Below are 21,026 nucleotides of genomic sequence, written 5' to 3'. Positions count from 1 at the left end.
GTATTTTTTTCTTTATGTACATGCTGTACTTCATAGATTCCTTGTGGTAGGTATGACATATACGGACAGGGACTGAAGCTTTCGCATTATGCAGCAGTGTATAGTAACATCTCTGTAAAATGTCTTGTTATCCACCAACTTTGGTCCAGATATCCATTTATTTTCTTTCTCTTTGTCCTGTACAGCCATCAAGCTGCTGTATTGTTTGGTCTCCTTGAGAGATGAGTTGCAGTCGTAATATTTAGAAATCCAAGAAGATGTCCTTCAAGGATGCATCTGCAGTCCTTACAAATGGGTTGTCCTGTCGTCAGGCAGTCCTTCGGTCGGCCGGATTCCAAAGTCTGGGTCTGGCCTCGGCTGGTGTCGTACTTCACCCGATGTCATAGCTGCAGTTATTCGGTTATAAAGGCATCAGCCTACGCCATTTTCCTCAGTCTTTCTTGCCGCGTTGCGCCCGAAGCAGAAGCTGTTCGCAAGTGCCGGTCGGTCAGAACCAGAGATTACTACTACCGAATACTTCTACGAAGACTTCTAAAAAGCTAAGTACCCCGTTGGGGACTCTTTCTTGCCTCAGCCGATGTCAGAAAAAGTGAATAACTGTTTAACTTGTGGGAAACAAATACCTCATAAAGATTTCCACTCTTACTGTTTACCTTGTTTAGGCCCAGACCACGACGTAGCAGCTTGTCTAGCCTGTGCTTCTTTTAACCGGCGGACGCTTAGACGTCGGTCGGAATTTGCGGAGGAGTTTTTCGGCTCTGATTTTGCTTACATTATGCCGTCGGATCCTCCGACTACGCAAATATCTAAAAAGCGCAAGGAAAAGGACCGACACTCGCGGTCCGCGGTTTCGGCCGAAACCGCGGTTAAGCCGGCCACGAGTGTCTCGGTTTCGGCTGAAACCGAGCAAGCGGTTCTTCCTTCGGCCGAAAACTTACCTCTCACCGAGGCCTCTTCCAACCTGGTGGAATCGGCTTCTGAAATCCCATCTGCTCTTGCAGTTTCTCAGGAATTATCTGACACTATTCCCTTGGATATTTCAACCCCTGCACGTGGAGCTGCTAGGCCACCTGCAACCATGTCCATTAAGGCCTTTGCCAGGGCTAAAGCAGCCAAAACTACTAAATCTGTGCCTGTTAAGACCCCCTCTCACAGGCCTAGCTCTAGTTCACAAATGCTTAGTCTAGCAGAGGATCTCATTTCTTTAATCCGGGGATCCCAACCTCAACCAGACAGGGCCTCTCACCCTCCTCCAGAGAAGAGGCCTAGAGCAGAGCCCCCTGAGCCAGTTTCTACAGATTATTCCTCTGATGACTCAGATAATACAAACCCTCCAGAGGCTCCTTTCTCCCCTTATGAAGACTCTGATGCTGACGAAGAGTCCATTCCTTCTGCCTCTCCGCCTGAGGAATTTTCCTTTGGGGAAACCTTGCATGCTATGAGGGAACAATTTCAGTGGCAGGGTCAGGATTTTTCAGATTCCAGAAAGAGGCTTAGAACTTTTCTGCATTTACCACAGCATAGGCCTTTAGCCATTCCTCCAGTCCTTTCTGTTGTAGATGATGCATTTAATGATGCTTGCACTGCTCCTGATTCACTACCTCCGGCCCCTGCTAAGCCCGATAGGTACTACAGGGTCCCGGACACGCATTACCATTTATATAAGGCTCCTTTTGCAGATCCCGAGACTATTTCCCAGGGACCTAAGGCTGTAGCAGCTACCTCTGCCAAAAAACCCCTTCCCTCTGAAAGGGAATCCAGGTCCTTAGAGAGATGGGGTAAAAAAGTTTACACTTCTGCTACTCTTTCAGCTAGGGCCTTGAACTGTCAGTTTCACATGATCCAGTATCAAGAATTTATGCTAGACCAGTTAACCAAAAAACTGTCCTCAGATGAATCATTAGACAAAAAATCTGTTCAGGAAATGGTACATAACATACAGCAAGTCAGTAACCATTCCTTAAAATGCGGCTATGATGCACTGGAGGCTTCCTTTAGATCAGCCATGACTGGCACAGTTATCAGAAGGCATGCATGGTTAAAAGAGCAGGCCTTACCAGACCATGTCAAATCAAAACTACTAGATGCTCCTATGGACAAGATCAATTTGTTTGGCTCTCCTGCACAACAGGTGCTGAAGAAGATGGAAGAGAAGGCAAAATCTGTCCAAACAGTGAAAGATTTCTTACAGGTCCAACCTCCAAGGTTTAGCAGGAATTGGCCCTCAAAGAATTGGTCCTTTCCAGACTCCTCCAGAGCTCAGGGAGGCAGAAATAGGCGTTCAAGAGGCAGAAGTCAATCCAGGGGTGCCTACAGGTGATGCCAGTGGCAGGGTAACAACCAGCGAGGTACAGCCACAGACACAGCCACTACCACTACTACAGGACAATCACAGTGACTTGGCTCTGGCACCGCCTACCAGGGAACAACTAGAAGCACCCTTAGGCGGGAAGCTAGCTTTATTTTCAGTAAACTGGCATTGCATCACAAGAGACAAGTGGATTTTGCAGACAATAGACCAAGGTTACAGGTTTCACTTCCATACTCTACCAGGGAAGAGAGGAATGCCAAACCTACCTCCAAATCAAAAGGCAGAAGCTCTAAAACAAATATCTCAATTATTAAGGATGAGAGCTGTGGAAAAGGTACCATCTATGGAGCAAGGACAGGGATTTTACTCCAGACTCTTCCTGATACCAAGAAAAGAAAGCAAATGGAGACCTATTCTCGACCTGTCCGCTTTAAACACATTCCTCTTTGTTCCAAAATTCAAAATGCTGACCCTACAGCAGCTTCTTCCCATGCTGGGCAAGGAGTCTTGGCTGGTAACTCTAGATCTCAAGGAGGCATACCTGCACGTCCCTATACGACCAAATTGCAGAAGATACCTCAGATTTCTTGCAGGATCAGAGCATTATCAATTCTCAGCATTGCCCTTTGGCTTATCTACTGCGCCCAGAGTGTTCACGAAATGCCTGGCATCAGTAATTGCTCATTGCAGGCTTCAGGGAATCCAAATATACCCTTACCTGGACGACTGCCTGATACAAGCGGACAACAAAAACAAGCTAGCAGAAGACTTGAAAAGGGTCATTTGCCTACTACAAGCCCTGGGATATACAGTCAATATAAAAAAGTCAAGGCTGATACCATCCCAAAGGATAACCTTTTTGGGTGCAGAGCTGGACACAGCGAAACAAATGGCTTTCCAAACAGTAGAAAAACAGGAGCAACTCCCTCTCTACTTCTTGGCATTAACAAAGCAGAACCATCTAACAGCAAGAAAAGTCCTGCAAGCCTTGGGTTTCATGGCATCCTGCATAATATTGGTTCCACATGCCAGGCTGCATATGAGAAAGTTACAGTGGTACCTCAGAAATTTATGGTCCCAGCACAAGCACAGCCTAGAAACCCAAATTCCAATAATTCCATGCCTGAAGCAAGAATTCCAATGGTGGGCTCAGGCCTGTCAATCAAACAAAGGACTACCCTTCCACAACACTCAACCCAGCCAAACCATCACAACGGACGCCTCAGACCTCGGTTGGGGGGCCCACATGCTGGACAAGTGCATACAAGCTTTATGGACTTAAGACCAGCTACACCTACACATAAATCAAAAGGAAATGCTGGCAGTAAAACTGGCAATTCAGACATTCAGACCATTTCTTCAACAAGGTCAACTGTTGATAAGAACAGACAACACCACAGTTATGTGGTACATCAACAAGCAGGGAGGCACACACTCGTACCCTCTATGCCGGATGGCAATGGACCTCTGGAATGTGGCCCTGAGCTACAACATTCAGTTACAAGCAATTTTTGTACCAGGAAAAGAAAACATTCTAGCAGACATACTAAGCAGAACTACCACGGATGCCCACGAATGGATGCTGCATCCGGACATCTTCAAAACCATCACGAGAAAATGGGGACTCCCAGAAGTAGATTTATTTGCATCCCCACTCAATCACCAACTAAAGAAATTCTGCACAAGGACGTACCACCCACTTGCTTGGAAGGTGGACTCCCTATCTTTCAGTTGGAAAAACCTGACAGCATATGCATTCCCACCACTTCCTTTGATGCACAAAGTGCTATTGAAGATCAAAGAGGACCGTCCAAGGATCATTCTAATAGCTCCAGACTGGCCAAGACAACATTGGTACCCATTACTGAGAAGCATGTCTCGGGAACAAATATGGCCCCTGCCCCTAGTTCCCTTGCTGTTAACACAGAACAACTACAACACCCTGCATCCAAACCTGAAAACACTGCAGCTGACTGCCTGGAACATTGCATAAGACCAATTAACCCAAATTTATCCCAAAGGGTTAAAGACATTATCTTGGAGGCTCGCAGACCCTCAACAAGGAAAAATTATTCAGCAAAACGGAAAAGATATCTCATTTGGAGTACTGCAAAAGGAGAAAATGTGTCACTGGTAAACATAGCCAACATCCTGGAATACTTGGCAGAGCTCTTCCACAAAGGCCTGTCCTATTCTTCCATTAAGATTCATGCATCAGCTATTTCAGCACAATACGACTTGGATCCTCCAGTCTTCTCACATCCTCTGCTCAGGCAGTTTCTGAGAGGAATTAAAAATGTAAAACCACCTAGGAAGGCACCATTGCCAGCATGGGACTTAAACTTTGTGCTAGAAAAATTGACACTCCCTCCTTTCGAACCAGCAGCAACAGCAGCATTACAATACTTATCATGGAAAACTGCTTTCCTGCTGGCAATCACTTCAGCAAGAAGGGTATCTGAGCTACAGGCATTAATGGCAGTACAGCCCTTCCTGATCTTCCATCAAGATAGAGTGTCCATGAGAACAAATCCTACTTTTATGCCTAAGGTGGTCTCCAGAGTATCCTTAAATCAGGCTATCCACCTACCTACATTCTTCCCCAACCCACAGAACAGGGGAGAAAGACTGTTGCACACCTTGGATGTACATAAGCAATTACGCTACTACCTGGACAGGACCAAGGTCAATAGAAAAACTGACCAGCTACTGGTAGCATATGCAACAGGAATGGAAGGAAAAGCAATTTCAAAACAGACAATCTCTAAGTGGATAGGAAATTGCATTAGATTTTGTTACTCCTACCATGGGAAGAAAACACCAGAAAACATCAGACCTCACTCTACAAGGGCTACAGCCACTACCACAGCTTTTCTACGAGGAGTGGCTACCAAAGACATTTTAGAGGCTGCTACTTGGAGCTCCGTGCATACATTTGCCAAGCATTATAATTTACCTCTATACTCTAGATCCCGAGCAGGTTTTGCCACTGCTGTTTTGCAAGGGATCTTAGCTACACCATAATTTTATTTCTCCTCCTCTCCCAGTTTGGCTATGGTATTCTACCCATTTGTAAGGACTGCAGATGCATCCTTGAAGGACATAGTACAGTTTTGTACCTACCATAAATGTAGATGTCCGATAGGAATGCATCTGCAGTCAGGATTACCCACCCTCCTTCGCCTCTGTGGTACTCCTAGGGTATTTGCCCATCTTGTAGCTAGCTGGGGAATCTATTATGGTGTATTTGTTTGTATATATGTACATACATGCTTATATTTTGTTTGCTCTCTACTATTTGGAATCATTTGCATTTATCCAAATTTAGCCTTCCTAGAGGGCACCTGGCATCTGGGGCAAGAAACACTGAGGAAAATGGCGTCGGCTGATGCCTTTATACCCGAATAACTGCAGCTATGACGTCGGGTGAAGTGCGACACCAGCCGAGGCCAGACCCAGACTTTGGAATCCGGCCGACCGAAGGGCTGCCTGACGACAGGACAACCCATTTGTAAGGACTGCAGATGCATTCCTATCGGACATCTACATTTATGGTAGGTACAAAACTGTACTTTTTACATATGCTTAACTTTCCCCGTCGTTAGCCAATTCCAGAAGTGTGGGCAGTTTTGCTTACCGTAGCTTCCACACACTAAGGACTCCTCCCCACCAGGTATGCTGTGTTGTGCTCCACCCCAGCATTGCTAATAACATTTTGGCTTTGGCCTACCTAATGAATGCTCCTGTGGTGAGTGACTCCAAGCTGGCTTTCCTACACTCATTCCCTGCCCTCTTGTAAGTTGGTGTGTCACTTAGGGTTGAATAAGGTTTTGTCACCAGACAGGTATAAAAGAGCTTTGCTGCAGTGTTTATTTGTACATGTTTATTAACGGGTGTAGTGGAACTTTCAAGAACAGACCCATTTCAGCCACAGCCCAGGAAATGTAATAAAGTTAAGATGGATCTGTATGTAGTGAACAGAAATATTTTGACATACATATAGCAACAATAGGTTCAAAGCACATTTTTTTCCTGATCAGTGTGTATTTGTGTATGTGCAGTAGTGCTAGTAACGAGATATTCTACAAGGTTCAAGAAGACATTTCTTGCTTTCTTTGAAGGATGTTCCTGGTAGACATGTATAGTACACCTGATTTTAAGCAGTCACCTTAGCATATACAAAATCTTGAACTCCATCTAAAAGTCAGTAGCTTATGTCTGGGTAACTGGGCAGATTTGGCAAACCATAAAAAGTTAAGACACACCGCATACAACTTGCTAACTATTTTATTCCATTCCAGCTCTGGTGAGTGCTTGACAAAAAAGAGAAATTTCAGCAAAATAAACATTTTAATCACCATATCACTGCCAGAAAAAAAAAGTGTTCATTACAATCTCCAAGGGTTTTCTTAGCCTCCTATAATAATGGATTCAAATCCATATCAATCAAAAGGTGAAAGAGAGGCCATAGTATAGTACCTGTGTTCCTTCTATTTCAAGTTGAATCTTTCAGTCACATTTCTGAGTTTCTTGCCCTCATTATTCAAAAAAATGATACATTTTTGTTAGTTGGTAGGCACAACAGTTCGTAGTGAAAGATCTTATGTCTTTTCCATCCGTTCTTCAGCTGATGGGTTTCAGATCCAACAACTTCCATTTTTCCAGACTTTAGGATTTATAGCTCAGGCTCCTCCCTTTACCCATAATGCCCTCCTGTCCTCAACATTACCTTGGATCTCATTTGCCACTCATTAGTTTTGCTCGTGATTCCCTAGCTTAGGCTTGCCTCAGCTAAGATGTTCTTCGTGTTTCACTGTTGCAGTCATCACATTTGGGTTATCTGCTTGCCGTAGCCGTCAGTCGGCCTGATTATCAAAGTCTTGGGTTCTGCGTTGGTTGCTCTCATCTTCCATGACGTCAGGTAGTCAGGGGTATAACGCATGCAGCCGATGCCATTACATCAGTCTTTCTTGCCGTGCGGTGCCTGAAACAAAAGCAGTTCGCAAGTGCCAGTCGGCCAACTCCTGAAATTTTTGTTTTCGAGTTTCAGTACCGAAGTCTTAAACTAAAGCCTTGTTATTATAATACTCTTTAGTTTATATCCTTCAATTTTTCTTCCCCCCTTTACAAAAAAAAACCCTTTTTCATAGGCTTATTTCGTGCCTTAAGCACTTGGTTACTAGTTTTCTTCTCCTTCCTTGTTAATTAGCTAGTATTTGATTTACTTTTGTTGGTATTTCTTGGCATTTTCTACACTTGTTTCATCAGTATATCTTCAATACCATTGTTGGTAGTTTCTTTTATTTGTCTTTTCCTCTACTGTTAGGTTTATTCTTTTATTGTGATTATGTCAGATAAACCAACTAGGTTGAAAAAATGTGTGGCTTCTAGCCATAAAATTCTGAACTCCTGACACTTACCACAAGTGTGTATATTGTTTAGGGGCAGCACTCCTGGAGGGAGATTTGTTAAATTTGCACAACCTTTGGCCACCGAGCTGTGATTGAACGACACAGTACGCTGGTTCTCAAGAGTCTTTTACCTCCAGGGAAATCCTCCAAATCTGTTTTGTCTGACTTTGAAGCATCCCTATCTGGAAAGAAGTCCTTAGAGAAGCAGAAGGGGGGACAGAAGCATTAGGCCTAAAGAAAAGGGCAAAGAAGCGAGGAAGAGATCTCCTGTATTGTGCTTCAGCAAAGTATTAGTTTAAGGGTGGGCACACTTATGCAATCAGTGTGTTGTACGTTTTTTTATTTTTTATAATTTTTCCCCTAACAGATCTCTTTGTTTTTCAGTTGAATTGTACAGGTTATAGGTTACATTATAAGTGGGAAAAGTTTTAAAATGATTCATTGTGATCTCATTTTTTTATACAGCAAAACCCTGACATTTTAACAGGGGTGTGTAAACTTTTATATCCACTGTATGACTCTCCGGCTTACCACTTGTGCAGGACTCCTTGCTCTAGTAGCTCCAAAGCAGACTTCTTTCATATCCATTATGTGGTCCTCTTATCCCAGTCCGTCTGTAGTGGTGCAGATTATTTTATTACTTTACATTTGTTGACTGGGAAAATCCGACTGGATACATGTCCATTTTCAGCGGAGGCCCAGGAAGAAAAGCTCCACAGTTAAATTCAAGCAGCATTATAAGATATACAGGAGCTTTCAAATTACATAGAAAGTAGCAGGCTTAACATTGACAAGTAACATGTTGTTCAAGCTTAGTTCAGGTTAACATAGCTAGTACTAAATTTAATGTAGGTCAGTGTCGAGGCAAAAGAAGCTTCATGTTTAACATAATTACATGGACTGTACACAAAGTTTCAGTTTTAACTTTAAGCATTACATAATGGTGAACATTGAGTAGAATAGAATAGTGAACAAGTTGGCCAAGTAGGTAAGTAGGGAGGTATAGTAACAGGGGGAGACAGACTAGGTTAATTGGATAGCAGATTAGGTATGTGAGGCAGGAAGGTGTAGTAGCTAAGTATGTAGTAAGAGTAGAGGTATAGAGTGAGAGTAATAGTTAGTGGGTAGATAGCATAGTGATGTGGCAGTGATATATGAGTGTTAAACTAAGGGAAGGTATTAGAGTTGGAAATAGGTGGAAGCTAGAAAGGCTGCACTCGTTGGACTTGAAGCTGAAGTTAGTGGGCAGGGGGAAGCAGGAGGGGGGAGACGGGAAGGTCAGCCAGGTAGGGAACATGTGCAGATCCATGATTGCTTTAGGTGTTCTTTCAGGAGTCTTTTAAATATGGCCTTTGAGACTGTTGAGGTAATAGAGGTGAGTAGGGAGTTCCAATTTTTGCCTATGTAGTTAGGGAAGTCCCCTGCTGTGTTGTTGGTTTTTGTGACCTTGATTATTTTTTTGTTTCTAGAGCGAAGTTGTCTGGTTTTAACTTGTGGTTCTAGTACATTAGCCAGAGATGGGGTTTTGTCTGTCTGTAGATGTGTGTGTGTGTAAATATATATATATATATATATGTGTGTGTGTATATATATATATATATATATATATATATATATATATATATATATATATATTTATTTATTTTTTTTGAATTTATAGGAATTAAAGTCAGACTCAATCTGAGGTAATTTTGGAGACAGGATGGGGATTGGGGGATTATGATTATGGTAAGGGCAGAGCCTGAACTACGGAGCCTAATGTTTGGAGAAGCAGCCAGAGTTGAATCCTAGATTAGATTCAAAAACCCATCAGCTGTGGAAGGATGGGACCAGACAACATAGTTCTGTTGTTATGGTGAGTACATAATTTTCATTTTTGAAGACTTCAGAAAGATTCTCAAAGTAAATGGAATTAATATGCCTGTCCTTCCCCAAAGCAAGTCCCCCCAGAAGGTATGCAATCATGTTATGTAACTGTACAGAATTTCAACAGCCAAAACCAAAAGTAAAGTGGGCAGGTGCCTCTGGAAAGTGGCCATAGAGAAGAACCCCGATTATTTATTACCTGCTAATCTAAATTCCATTCTAGAGCGTCACTAGCTTTATAGAAGTCCACGAACAGTGCAGCCTTGGGCGATGGCTGTAACCGTTATAGATTTACGGCATTAAGAAAGAGACATACAAAGTCTCGGTCCATTGGCTTCCTGCTGGGTTGTCTGAATCAGTTTAGGGACAGCCTTTTCTTGAGAACCGATTAAAACTCCAGCAGATATTTGGATGTCTGCAAGAAGCAGAGATATTAGTCTGTAATTTACAGGTTGGTAAAGACCTCACCCTACTGTGAGAAGGAAACTGTTCCAGTTCCATCAGCCTGCTTTTGAATAAGACTTGGAACCCTTTTTAAATATCCCGTGGGGACACTTTCAGAAGGTGCTCCCCCACTTCATCCTTGAATGCCTTGTTGAAGTCTCTAGGGGTACCAGTGTAACCTGCATCCTTTCCAGCAGTCAAGGAATTTATAGCTTGCTAGCCTTCCTGTGGAATAACAGATTTGTTCAGTGCTTCCAGTTCTTATTCTGAGACCTTGGATCATTTTTCTTTACTAAAAAAAATGCCATCAGAGGATCAGGATTGCTAATTTTGCAACTGATGTAAAGCATTCTATAGAATTTAGACCTTACAGAGTTTGTTCTGGGGTGGGTAATTCACTTATCTACAAAATCATCTGGGAATGGTACTACTTCTTACCTTTCTTTTTTATTCGGGTTAAATGCCAGGTGTTTTGGCGATTTCAGATACCTGACCCAGCAAACTTCCTTTAACTTCTTGCCATCCTGAGTCATGCTGAAATTTAGATCTTTGCATTGGCTCTTGTACTGTGTAATTTCTGATGATGATAAAGAATTTCTGCATTTTCCACACTTGCAGTTTTCTTCTAGGGAGACTGTCTGGGCCTCTTACTGAGCACCGTAAATCAACGTGTGACAGATACAGTTTGCCTTCTAGCAGATACACCATGTTTGAGCATAAATTTAAAGGCTTCCTTCTTGGCACCAGAAAAACATTAGAGTTTGCATAATCTTCGTAAAAGTCCAGATGATATTCCTTAATTTTTACCTTTTCCTCCTCAGTTGTCTAATAAGGTTCTAAACACCATGTTCCTGGTTTGTGATGCCATGTCAATGTCCTTCAGTGCAAGAGTGTGAGTGCTCAGAGGAGGGTATAGAATGGCTGTCTGACAGTGATATCTGCTGTACTGTATTGGTGCTCAGAAACAAAAAAATTCAGTCTTAACTAGATTCTCCTGTTGATGGAACCAATTAAAAGAAATTCCTCATCTCCAGATACGTATAAAGCCAGGAATCTGTTGGCATAAAGTACTTTTGAAGCTTCCCATCCTTTTGCGCAGTTTTGTCAGTGTGTAAGTCTGTACAATGCAACATTAGACTCCCCCCGTATGATTACTGGGTGCTGTATCACTCCCATCCTCTTTACTGCAGTGCAGAAGTCATTAATGCCCCCTATGTTTTCCTCATTTAAACTATAAAAGTTGCAGAAAAGAGATGTCCAACTTGTAGAACAAACCTTGGTAATGCACCGTCTTTCCCTCCTCCTCTATTCCTTACTTGGTCTTTTAATACTGTAGACAGTTGTCAAACAGTATTATGATAGATCTCTCTTCACTCGTGACATTGAGGAAATAGTGCCCTTACTTTTCCAAGTTCTCGACATGCTCGCAAAATATGATTTCCTGTGTTTACTTTCTTGCAGAAACAGAACCTTATCCTGTAATTGATTGAGTATTGCTATAATTGTAGACGTTTTAACAGAGAGTTTTAACCCTGCAATGTTCCACAAAATGATGTTTACCTCATTGTGGACTCTGGTATTTGTGTTAGCACCAGATGTTTCTTGTACACCATTTTTCTGTAAGCCCCCTTGGTTGTGTGTTAACCATTTAGAAGACGTGTAATGTGAATTCCCAGGGCTGTGAACTTGGATGGAAAATTGAGATGTGTGCTGTCTTGTTAATTGGACAATAGAAACAGTGGATTTGGACAGGAAAGCACTTCTGTATGTGTTACATCACCCCCTCCCCTTACAGGAGAAATGGGTGCATGGAAGAGAATAGTTGCAGTAACTCAAGAAACCACTGTTGAAAGCTTCAGTCACAGGTCACTGTTGAAGCTGAGCAACATTGACTTGTTTGTTGTCTCATCCATAGCATCCTTACATATGTTGTCTCTCACTAAGTGTATTGCTGATTTTCTCTGAATATGGGCAGTAGATGTGTCAGTACTAATGTCCAGCTGCAGACCATTGTGTTGTAATTGACCTTTTCCTTGCTACCCACATATGACTTTAAAACACTTGATCAGCCCTCAGCTACTGGACACTGCCTTTGACTACTATGTCTCTGTGGTGATTAGAAAATCTTTCTGTCTTGTACAGCTTCTCCTCTATAGCATCTCTTTAAGATTCAAAGAAGTTATAATACCATTTTTCCATCCCTTATTAGGCCCGTTGTTGGATAAAATGCACCCTTCAGCATACACTTCGTTACATTAACTCTGACAGACTAAAAGCTGTGTCATTCTACAAAGTGTCATACAGACTCTTAAGTGGTGATCTCTGCTTAGTTTTCCATGTTATGAATGATCCGGCAGTCTTTAAAACCCCTTCACTTAACTAGAACAAGTGGTAAAGCAAACACCAGCCACTCTAGTGGAGTGGAGGGCTAAAGCCCTGACTACAGTTCGATTAATGACTCAAGCAACTGATGGACCGGCAAGCAGAGATGGGCATGCCCATCCTTTGTGGGAGGGCACTCGTTGATGTCTCTTCCTAAGGGGAGGCGTGGTCCAAAGGGTGAAGTTGTCCTCAGACATAGTCAAGGAGCTTGGGGGGATTGGACATATAAAAAGAACCCCCAGATGGAAGCACAGATGGTTGAGCCCTATGAGCACCCATAGGATCCATAACCGGTCCCTGTTATACTAGAGTAGGTTGGGGGGATACATGGATGGATGTGGGTCACTGAGGGTCTGGTCAGCAGGATGAGGTCTTGGAGGACCAAAAAAAATGGTGATAAAGCAAGCACCTGTTCTGGATACCTAGACCTATACTATCAGATCAACAAGACCAGATGGAGTGATAGAAATCTAAACCAGTGTATATCCCATTCTGTCAAGCCAGAGTATTTCCCTAAGACACTTTAAAACCAGCCTGGATGACTGGATGGGTGATAGTAAATTTTTGTTAGGAATTTGTGGAAAAAGTTTACTTAATGGGTGGTACTTCTAGTTTCCCGACTTGTGCTGTGTGATGTTAACTGTCTGTTTTGTCCACAAGCTTAGTAAGAATCTATGAACCTGTGCTGCAGTGAACATAAGCTTAGAGGAGGACATATCTGAGTTAACTTTATTGCGTTAAAAATAATGTTTGCCCTGTGCTGCCAAAAGAGGTAAAATTATAAATTTTGCAATTTACAAGGCCATAAAAGCATGACAAGTATGAAATACTGAACAATTCATTAAGGCACATCTGTTCCCCAACCCGAGTGCATCCCAAGCAAGGTGTATGCGAGCTCTACTGCAAACTTGATATCTGCATGTAACTTGAGCAGCTGTTTGAGTTAGAGCTTTCTTGTCACTGACTTTATATTGCTGGGTCTCATGGGTAGATGGAGAAGCAGTAGCGAAATCAATTTCCTCGTCATCTGGGGGAGGCTTGCCTATTACTCTAGGAGCAAAAAAAAAAGAGTTAGGTAGGAGTAATTGTTTGATTGCCTATGCATTGTTCATTCTGTCTGGGATCTTGTTTCACTTTTTGTAGTGGTGGTATTTTACATCCTGGTGATTTGATCCACAGTTAGATTTTTGCTTCCTCTTAATGTTTGGTGGCTCGTGATAGGACAAGGAGGGTGAAGCATCCAGTTATGTTACAGATGTCTTAAAAAAGTAGGCAAAGAGTCTAAACAGGTTTCAGCTTCAATCAGGTATTCAAACAGCAAGTCCTGTGTTGCTTTTAACTTTTAATGCAACCAGAAAAGCCTTTGTCTTTGAACCTGTTCAATGTGGGAGTGAACCATTTGCATTTATTTAACAGAGATGTGCCATAGTTTAGAGTACACTAAAAGCTGCTAATGGCAATTCTGTCCACAGTTTAAATGAGGAATGGTTGAAAGTAAAGTTGCTACAAACAAATATGCCAGAAAATGGTGGGACAGACTCCCAGTATTCTAAACGTATTGTTTATAATCACAGGGAAGGAACAGCACAACTGTAAAAGAGTATTAAGCGTGCCCCCACTCTCAACTTAAGTTTTTATCTGCATGTTTCTTAGGCATACAATATGTGACCTCTTCACTTCAGGGAGAGAACTTTTGGGCTAAGTTGTTGATCCTGATTAACAAGACAGTTTATTTTTTCTAGTATTCATCATAAAATTCGTTTAAATATGTCCCATGCATTATTGAGTTATGAATTCTGTCAGTTCTGACCCTCCAGCCTTTTCACAAAGGCATTTCCATTCATCCACCACATTTTCTTTCAATAGAAATCTCTTTCCCAAACTGTATAGCTTGAATCCCTCATCTGACACCTCCATTTTTTTTTCATGCTTCTCATTTTTAATATGGGGCCCACTCGAACTCCCTAGGTTCCCATGTAATACAATAGTGTGTTTTCACATAACCCTTACCCCAGCCTCAAAACTATACATAGCAAAGTTGTCTTCCTTCCATTTTGCGTGGCTTCTGTTGAAGATAAAACTGCATTTTTTGCCTTCATTTGAGCTGTCTCTCTTATTTTTCAAAGATTTGGTCAGTACAGCAGCACACAATACTCTCTGTTGTGTCTTGCCAGGCGTTTGGAACTAGAGATAGCAACTTAAATTCTCAAGGATGCCTCTTTTTATACCCGAGTAGCTTTTTGTTTGTTTAGTTTCTGATCTAATGTAACAATCCCATGTCTCTTTACACATTTTTTACTGTTCCTGTTCCTTTTCTTTTTGTGTACATTTCCTGAGTTATCTGTTTTCAGACTCCTAGTTTGCAACCTCTTGTGAGGTACATTCATCACGGGGATTTATCGAAGTCTAATTGCATTACATCACCAGGGCTGGTGTTAGCATTTTGGGGGCCCCCAGCAAATGTCAAGTTCGGGGCCTCCTAGGCACTTCCAGTCTTTATAACACATCACTGCCACCCCCTCCTAAGCAATCTTTTTATTCATGCTTCAAAGTTTTAGACATAGTATGCACAGACTGATCTGTAGCTGCAGTGCAGTTACATTAGAACAGAACTGTGTACCACACTGTTGGCTCATCTCACAAAGGGACATTCGGAGTTACTGACAATTAGTTGCAACAGTGGTACATTACAACAACTCTGTGCAGGTCTGAACTTAGGTGAAATGAAGCAATAGGCATGGGCTACTGTTTCAGCCCCCCCCACACACACACACACACAAACACCCTCCAGTCCTCCCCTCTTGTTTTCCCCATCTTGGCCTCCCCATACCAGACACTTTTTTTCTTTCTTTTCTCACATTTTGCCATACTCTTCAGCTTTTTCAAGAAGCCATAACTTTCTACTGGCTATATGCTCGGAAGTGCATTCTAAAGGTTTTTTTTTTTTTTTTACACAACCTTTTCATCCAATGATGGTTTGGACAGAAATTATGATTAAGGAAAGAAATTCAGTGCTGCCGTTCAGCTTTCATTTTCCTTGCATCCTTTAAACATGCCTTTCTCGACCAAGACATCACAGTAATAACCATTTTGGAAATAAATCAATGAAGCCAGTGCCCCTAGAAGCCATAGGGGTTATAATTGCTCTGGGATGTATTTTAGGGCATTTCCCCAACTTTTTAATCCAATGTTGGCCTAAACAAAAATCATGAGTAAGAAAAGAATTTCAGTCTTATTTTTTTTTTTTTCAAGGAGGATAGAAGTACACAGTAAACTAACAAGCCTGTTATTGTGAGGATACATGGGTCCTGTCTGAGAATACTATTAGCTTCCCTAACCCTCCAAAAAAGAGAGGCTGTGCATCCCAGTGGTGTTAGATTAGGATAAAAGCAAAGGTTCAGAATGCCACAGTCATCTATTTCAAGTGCCATCTGGCATACATAAACATGACATGCCTCCTTATTCCTCACTCCCAAGGCAACCACCTGTGTACATGCCTGATGTGTGATTGTGAGGAATGTAAAAAAAAAAAAAAAAAAAAAGAATGATTTCAGTAACGTATTCTACTTTGTTGTTCCTAGACAGTACACTGCCCTTAAACAAGCTGTAGTAACCTTCTTTGTACACCTCTGAGGTCTGTGAAAAAAGTAAAAGAAGCAATGACCACACTGTCCCCAGTCCAAACACAAGCTATAATGACCTCCTGTTCACACCTCTAAGGTTTGACTGTGATGAAAACCAAAGAAGTAATAACAGTCTACAGCCCTCCATCATCTACAGCAGTCTTCTGTACACACGCATCTGGCAGGGCTGGTTTTAGAGTGGGTGTGGTTGAGAGCAGGGGCCATTATCAACTTTATCCTAACAGGGTCAGATCACAGCCCTGTTCAAGTTAGAGTGTAATCAGAAAATTAATGAAATTTTTTTTCTCCCCATTTTTCCCAACCAGTAACAGCTTTTGAGGGGCCTCAAACAGTCAAGTATGATTAAGGGACACCCCTGTATCCGTTTATACAATGTGGGGGGGGGGGGTACCAGACTCCTAGTGATGATCTGTGTCTGAACGTTCTGTGATATATTTTATGTCTTTCTTTTGAAATATGATTACTTGTTAGTTTCATTTTTACTGACACCCAGATAGTGCATGTTCTGGCATTATTAGATGCATGAACAGATAAAAATCAGTGATATTTTTTACAGGCTCGCACACAAGCATAAGCAGTAGCAATACTAATTGTGTACTTATTTCAGCAAGTAGCAATACATCGTGCAACACTGATACTGGCACACTAGGTAGATGACTGCTGCTTAGCAGTTGTCAGACAGCAGCAGGGGTAAGTTTTGTTTATTTACCTCATTGAGGAGTAATGCATACTTGTCACTGTCCCTGATTTTGCCCACAGTTTTGCTCTGTCTTTTGTAAAAAGTTTGATTTGCTGGTAAATCATTCAGGATTACAGACAGTCAGTAAATCTAGACAGATTTTTATACTTCTTAATGTCCAAAAAATGCATGTTGATGCAAAAATGTTATTCTATTAACTTGTAAGCAAATTAGAGTAATACTTAAAGTATGTTCCTGTATTTGAACCTTTATTCTGCTATTACTTTTGACATTGGGCTGAATTCTTCAGAAAAGAAGTTGAGAGGTATGGTATCTGATGCCCTGCCAGTATTTATAAAACTCCCTAAAAGAAAGAAAAAACCTTGATGTTATTCGTGTTTCACTGTTGCAGTCATCACATTTGGTTATCTCTGCCAGGGTAGCCCTCAGTCGGCCCAAATAACAGAGATTAGTATTTCTGTGTCGGTTGCTGTTGCTCGTGGACTGACGTCAGGTTGTCGGTAGTATAAAATAAGGCAACCGACGCCATTACATCAGTCTTTCTTGCCGAGGAGCCCGAAGCTAAAGCAGTTTGCACGAGTGCCAGTCGGACGCTACCTGAGTTTTCATTTTCCGAATTGAAGTTGAAGTCTTCTAAAGCTAAGTACCCTGTTGGGGATTCTTTTTTCTTTCTCTAACTAATGTCAGAAAAAGTTAACAATTGTCTCACCTGTGTAAAGCAAATACCACACCGAGACTTTCATTCTTACTGCGTCACTTGCTCAGGCCCAGACCCCGACGTTCCCTGCTGTTGCCTTTGTGCTTTGTTCAATGCCAGAACTATATGTCGTTGGGCCCTTATTGTAGCTAGATATTTTCGCTCTCAGTCCTCGAATTCCAGTATGGCTTTGGTAAACCATCCGACAGCAGATCTTCCGAAAAAACATAAGGATAAAGACAGAGACCACACAGATCCAAACCTACCGACAACGTTTCCGTTAAGCTAGTTGTCAGTTATCCGGTCCTCAGTGAGGTGCTTTCGCAGCCCCTGATGCCTGCTTCTGTGGATTCGCAAGCCGCTACTGAGACCCTTTCGGAGTCCGGTGTGCTGCGAGAGACTTCATTGATTAAGGATCCTGCGGATGTCTCTTCCTTGGATGGTCCGGAGCCGGTGAGCAGACACTGGCTTCCGAGGAAGTACTTCGCATTACCGATTCTTGACACAGACTGACGACTTTCACGTCTATCATTCTTTCGAAAACTACCGAGTTTCTAAGGCCCAGGGTACGAACCACACCCAAGAAACCGATAACCCAATCTCAGGCACCTCCTTTCTTGTCTCAGTCTCAGATGCTTAAAATGGCAGAAGACCTTGTGATGCTGATCAGGGGAAGCCAACCTACCCCTTCCAAAAGAAAAAGAGATTTGTCCCCAGTAGTTTTATATGAACAGGAGTCCGATGACTCTGAGGCATCTAAATATGAAGACATGCAACCCCTCTCTGCTTGTAAGGATTCTGATGCAGAGGAATCCATTCCTTCAGCCTCTCCACCCAAGGACTTTTACTTTGGGGAAACCCTACATACTTTAACGAAGCATTTCCAGTGGGAATGTCAGGACTACCCTCAGTCTAAAAAGAGACTCAGGGAATTCTTAGATCTTTCACAGCACAGACCCTTGGCCATTCCTCCTGTCCTGGATGTTGTGGATGATGTTTTTATGGAATCTAGTTTGACTCCTGACACCCTCCCTCCTGCTCCCAGGAAACCTGACAGGTACTATAGAGTCCCTGACTCTCACAAATTTATTTTCAAAAATCCAACTGCTGACCCCAAGGTTATTTCTCAAGGGCCTAAAGGAATTAAAGCAACTTCTGCTAAGAATCGCACCCCCTCAGATAGGGATTCCCAAGCATTAGACAGATGGGGTAAAAAGGTATACACATCTGCTACTGTTGCTGTTAGAGCACTAAATTGTCAGTTCTGTATGTTAACATTTCAGCAACATACCATGGAACTCCTCAAACAAAAAATATCATTTTTTCCTGCTTGTGCAGAAAATAGTTAATGCAGTCTGCAAATCAAGTAACTAAGCACACCTTACAATGTGGTTTTGACGCCCTAGAAGTATCTTGCAGGGAAACAGTCACTGGTTCTGTCCTTAGAAGGCATGCTTGGCTTAAGGAACAGCCCTTGCCAGACCATGTCAAATCCAAATTATTGGACGCACCTTTGCACAAAGACAACTTATTTGGCATCAAGGCAGAGGAGGTCTTAAAAAAGATGGAAGAAAAAGCTAAATCAGTTAAGGACTTCCTGCAGGTCCAGCCAAACAGGTTCAGTAGGCATTGCCCCTTCAAGCACTGGTCCTTTTCTGTCCCCTCCAGGTCAGCTCAGCCCAGGCCCCCCAGACAGCAGTCCCAGGGAATGCAGAGATCTAAGCAATGGAGTTCTTCCTCTTCAAAACCAAGCAGTGTTAAGCCACCCCCTCATGGTAAAAACTCACAATGACTCTCCACTTCCACCCCCTTTCTCTGCCCACCTGCACTTGCCCCTGGGAGGAAAACTTTCCTTCCACGCAAGCACCTGGGCCACCATTACCAGCGACCACTGGATCCTCAACATAGTGTCCCAGGGATACAAATTTTAGTTCCACACTCTACCAACCCCAAAAGGGTTCCCAGATCTTCCCCCAAACCAGTGGGTAAAGGCCAAAAGGCAAGTCCTTTCTCTGCTCTCTATGAGGGCAATAGAGCACGTTCCTGCAGAACAGATAGGCCAAGGTTTCTACTCCAGACTCTCCCTGGTACCCAGAAAAGAGGGCACCTAGCACTCCATCCTCAATCTATCCATGATACCAAAATTCAAAATGCTCACCCTCCAGCAACTTAAAACCTGTGCTCTCCAAGGATGCTTGGCTAGCCACCCTAGACCTAAAGGAGGCCTACCTACACATCCCAATCAGGGAATAATGCAGTAAGTATCTACGTTTCAGGGCAGGATCACTGCACTTTCAGTTCTGTGTGCTTTCCTTTGGCTTATCCACTGCTTCCAGAGTTTTCACAAAATGTTTGGCTCCCACCATTGCTTTTTGCAGGCAAAGAAATATTCAAATTTACCCATACTTCAATGACTGCCTAATTCAGGCAGACAGTCAGGAAAAGCTGCTCAAGCACCTGGCTTTTGTAAAGGATCTACTGACCTCCCTAGGGTATACTATCAATGAAAAGAAATCCAAACTAGTACCCACCCAAAAAATTATATTCCTGGGAACAAGCCTGGAAACAGCATCCCATATGGCATTCCTTACACCAGAAAAGTAAATCTACCTGACCTACTTCTGTCAACTAGTCACCAGACCCCATTTATCCCCAAGGAAAATCCTGCAAGCTCTGGGATTTGTGGCTTCTTGCATTCTACTCATTCCATATGCCAGACTGCATATGAGGAAACTATAATGGTACCTAAAAAGCCTTTGGTGTCAACACTCTCAAGACCTGGAAACTCTTATACCAATGATACCTTGTTTAAGGAAAGAATTTTTTTTTGGTGGGCAGCAGCATGCTACCACAACATGGGACTACCCTTCTCAGAACCCCACACCACCCAGACCCTCACCACAGACGCATCAGACTATGCCTGGGGTACACACCTGGATGGCAGATACATAACAGGGCCAGTGGAGCCCACATCAAATACATCTGCATATCAACCAAAAAGAGATGTTAGCTGTCCAGCATGCACTGACAGCTTTCAGAACCCTCCTCTCCCCGGGGCACTACTGATCAAAACAGACAAACACCACTGTGATGTGGTATATCAACAAGCAGGGAGGGACTCACTCATATCGTCTGTGCAGGCTCGCCGTGACCCTTTGGCACACGGCCTCAGCCATGCAACTACACCTGTTAGCACAATTCCTGCCAGGCTCTCTAAACTCTCTGGCAGACAACTTAAGCAGAAATCTTGTGGACCCACACGAGTGGCAGCTAGACCAAAGATCCTTCACCCTTGTAACTCAGAAATGGGGCACCCCGAAGATCGACCTCTTTGCTTTCCACTACAACCATCAGCTCAGCAAGTTCTGCACCAGGAAGCCTCACTGCAAGGCCTGGAAAGTGGAAGCTCTATCCTTCTAGTGGGTCAACCTCTCGGTCAATGCATTTCCCCCACTACTGCTCATTACAAGGGTACTGCTCAAAATAAGGGAGGAAAAACCGAGGACAATCCTGATTGCCCCAGACTGGCCACGCCAGCACTGGTACCCACTGTTGCACAGCCTGTCACCTC

General features: G+C 42.8%; 1 protein-coding gene across 6 annotated transcripts in view; it reads left to right on the top strand.

Moving 5' to 3' along the window:
* The window catches only part of NKTR (natural killer cell triggering receptor), a 1,518,686-nt gene that overhangs the window by 1,024,303 nt on the left and 473,357 nt on the right, over positions 1 to 21,026 (top strand). The window lies entirely within an intron of this gene.

The sequence above is a fragment of the Protopterus annectens genome, chromosome 3.part0, assembly GCF_019279795.1.
Source record: "Protopterus annectens isolate FY-2018-M chromosome 3.part0, PAN1.0, whole genome shotgun sequence".
In the NCBI taxonomy this organism is placed as follows: Eukaryota; Metazoa; Chordata; order Ceratodontiformes; family Protopteridae; genus Protopterus; species Protopterus annectens.
Note: the sequence above shows the minus strand (reverse complement) of the source record. Positions and strands in the feature narration are given on the sequence as shown.